At 39.1% G+C, this 3,910-nt stretch overlaps 1 long non-coding RNA gene across 1 annotated transcript; it reads right to left on the reverse strand.

The window, feature by feature from the left end:
- Positions 1-610: 610 nt before the first annotated feature.
- LOC130602505 (uncharacterized) lies at positions 611-2,223 on the reverse strand. The gene is made up of 2 exons (XR_008972919.1): positions 2,104-2,223; positions 611-1,519 (listed from the first exon to the last, which is right to left on the reverse strand). It is a non-coding gene; the product is annotated as an uncharacterized LOC130602505 (long non-coding RNA).
- Between the last annotated feature and the right edge of the window lie 1,687 nt (positions 2,224-3,910).

The raw sequence follows: 3,910 nt of genomic DNA on the forward strand, positions 1-3,910 counted from the left end.
TTCCCTGGCTCAGGAACCACTCCTGGTATGCCTTGATCCCTCGCAGAATGCGCCTGAACCAGAGCCGATTGTCTCAGTGAGGCAATAAATATGGATGTTTACATGAGCATGCTTTTCACTAATTTTTAGGCAGCATTTTCACATTCTTGGTGATAACAAGATGGCAAGCTGTGATATGTGTGCTCTTCTAGGTCACAAAGAGTTTATAATGAGTCATTATTATAATTTGTGTGTGTGTCTTTGAAGCTAATGTAGCTTTCCAGGCAGATGTCCCACCCGCTGTGTGTTCCTAGTTTCAGTCTGATGAACTGCTAAAGCTACTGGACACCCAACAGTAGCTCCAGCATCCCACAATTCATTAGTAATAACTTTTCTTCAAGATGAAGAGGCTTTAACTGCACCACACAATCAGTAGCCCACACTGGAAGAAACAAATCAGGAAACTACTCTTCCATAAGTGCAGAATTGAAAGAGCTGCATAAGTAAAATGACAGACTATTTATTCCAGTTTGGAAGGCATGAATAGAATTTTTGATGAAGCTTAATTTTCTTCAAGCTCTTCAGCCATGGATAAATCATTTAAAATAAAAATACATGTGTTACAGAGCACTGTGTTGGTCACTGTTTATTCTTGTGAAAGAGCATGGGTCCTCCTCCTCTTTGTTAATGACAAATAATAATTTGAATCCTGATCTCAATTTCACCAGTACAGAAGTGGGATAATTCCCCTGGCTGCAGTGACTCTGCTTCATGTTAAATGGCAGAAAATGGAAGGAAGCATCTGGACCAGTGATTTTAATGGCTTGCAAATAACAGGACGTGTGTTCTCTGACACATCACTGAGCTGTAGATTTTTAAATTGTTTGGTGTAACTTAAATAAACCTCCAGTAGAAAAAATTTTAATTGAAAAGATGTATTTACTGAACAATGCCATGCATCACTATTGTTGCCAAATGAGCCTCCCAGGCATCCTATGCCTTTTGTACTGACTGCAATCTATTTCACCTTTGAGCAGAATTCATTCTTGAATGATTTGTACTGTCTGGTATGCAGTTCAGCTAAACCCATTAAATCTTAGATATCTTTCCCATTTCAAGAGATTTAAAAACAACTAAAACCCAACCCACATAGCCTGCAAAACTCCAGTGCTTTGAAAGAGAACTGTCAGCCTGAGAATACACTCTCATGCCAGTCAGTCGAGTTGGCTGGGGAAGGTGTTGACCAAAAGCAATGCCTCAATGCTGGATATTGAGCCTCCCTTGCCTCTTGCTGGGCACTGTCTTGCTGTACAAATAGGCATGTTCACTTCACTGAGCCTTCTTATGGAGCACTGCCCCAGTCAACTCCATTGACATCATGAAAATCACACCTTTTATTAGATAAATTACAAGCTCTTTGGGGAACATGTAGATCTGTGCTGGATGTGCTCAAGTGCTGGAGCATAAGATGGATATGAACAAAAAAATAGAGCTTCCCCTCTTGTTCCTGATGGTTTCTTTTTTTATGCAATTATCTTTGCTGCAATCAAAAAGATGGATGAGAGCATAGGTCAGCATCTTTTGAAGAACACGTTAATGAGCTTGTAGATTACTTTCTCATTTTTTCTGTACTTCTAGCCATTTTACAGTGTAACACACACAGAGCAGATGAGGCCATGTAAGTCTTTGTTACAACAGACCTGTGTTTTCAGCTGAGGCTTCTGCCTTTTTTTTGCTGTGTTTTTCTTAAATGCAACATCATAGGTGGCTGGAAGAAATGTTTTTGAACTCCCGTTTTCTGAGGGAGCTGATCAAGTGGCCAGGCTGTCAGTGAAAGTTTTTTGGAAACCGCTTTGTCTTCACAGAGGTACTTGGGGAATTACAGTATATGATTTGGTAACCACTGTCTGTTTGCAGATTTTCTTTGTTCTCTGTTATGGAAGTATCGTTACCAGAGAGTAAAGAAATATTACCTTACTGTAGTGTAGCTAGTCAAAACTAAGGAAGAATGTGTGATCAACCATCAAAATATTTTGCCAGCAAGTAGCTTAATAGTCTCATACAGCCCAAAACCAGATGTAAGGAACAAATACCTCACAGGCAAACAAGAAAAAGATTACTTACCCCAGGCTGCTGATTTAATTGGAGCATAATTTTGCCAGCCCTAGCTTAAATGGTGGTCACTGGAATAAATGCTTCATTTGTAAGCAGGATTCTGTTTTAAAGGAAATTGTAGAAATTTTTGAAGGCTTGGAGATGTATTTATTTGTTTTTCATGCCAGCGTGCAGATGAAAGATAAGGTGACACACTGGTTAATGCTGACAGAAAATAAAAATACCAACCAAATAAATGTTTACAAAACTCCCAGCAGAAATACACGATTCAGCCACGAAGAGATGAATGTGTAATCCGTTGAGGTTACAATTATTCCTGTCTTTGCTGATATATTTTGGATCAGATTTTGATTCTAATGAGTTTTACTTAATAGCATAACACTGTGGCCTGAACTGATGTCTTTTATTGTCGGTGGAAAGACTTCCAGGAGAGAGCCAGTAGATTTTGGATCAACACTTTCTTTACAGGCAGTTTATTTCAGTGGCACTACTTAGCAGAACAAGCTCTCAGTTCATGTCTGCAAGTACACAGGACTAAAGCTGACTGTTCTCTTCATTTATTTCAGCAGATAACAGAGCCCGAATGAGACTTCCCACCATGTTATGTTCTGAAGTATCAGCCGTTCGAACATGCCTCTTTCAAGTGAGTAATTCTTTTTGATCCTGAGGTCATCCTCTCAGCTGTAAAGTGGCTCAAAGTGTACTCGGTACTTTTAGAGTGTTAGGAATGCTGGGTATATTACATATATTCTTGTGATCATGGGCTAGATGTTCTGTGGCAGCTGTTTTTGCAGTTAGTATGCCCACAGTCCCACAGCTTTCAGGGTAGTCATAAATTTAGTGCAATATCCTTAAGAAAATTATCTGGGTATGTGAAAATAGCCAACTTTATTTAAAGTGAATTTTTTCCACTCTAAATGGTGACAGTACTAACATAAAATTACTGCATCACTTATTAGTCATGATTGAATAGTATCCATCATGTTCAAATAGTAATGTCTTTTGTCCTCCTCTCCTCAGTGAAGCTTGATAGTTCCTGTGAAATAATATAATAACTTTTATTCTAGACTTAATAGTGTGAGAAGTTAATGCTTTGTGGACTGTCCACAACATTTCCAAGGTTTGTCTTGGTGATTTTAAATTCTTTATCTGAGACACAAAAGTTTATGTGTTCTCAGACTAATCACAGTAAATAGATGAAGAACATTATGAAACACATTTGCCTGTGTTTCTTTTAGGGTGAGTGAAATGCAATAGGTCAGGTGGTTCTGTAAATTAAAATCTACAATGAATAACCAGAGCTCAGGAGTTAATACATTCTTTTGTCGCCTGTGTCAACATCGTGATGTCATATTATTTAATTTACATCTAAAACGTATTATTCAGATTAGAAAAATCTCTATTTGATTCTGATATTTCCTCTGCATGGGAGAAAAACTGTACTTTGCCTTACTTCAAAGACTCTTGAGGAAAAGCAGTGCTGTGTGTATCCTAGGGAGAAATGAAGAGGAAAGGAAGTGCTTATTCAGCTGCCTCCCTGTGCACCTTGGGAAGAGCTTTTGCTTCTTGCCTGGTTCTCCTCCTCTTTCGTTCTTCCCCCCGCCCACAGTAAAGGAAGATGTGGGGTAGGAGAGGGAGACACATTGCTGAGATTCAATGCTTGTGGAATTGGGAAAGGAGAACTAGCTCATGGGAGAGCCAAGGCAGACCTGAGGTTAGAGGGTCACACAGGGCACCAAGACAGCCCTGAAAAAAATGGCATTTATAAATGCAGTTGCTTTCATTGTGTTGCAATATGGGGATTGTTGTCCAAATT

This window comes from Pezoporus wallicus, unplaced genomic scaffold (assembly GCF_028554395.1).
Source record: "Pezoporus wallicus isolate ANWC-B61680 ecotype Strahan unplaced genomic scaffold, APGP_CSIRO_Pwel_v1 contig_5352, whole genome shotgun sequence".
Taxonomy (NCBI): domain Eukaryota; kingdom Metazoa; phylum Chordata; class Aves; order Psittaciformes; family Psittacidae; genus Pezoporus; species Pezoporus wallicus.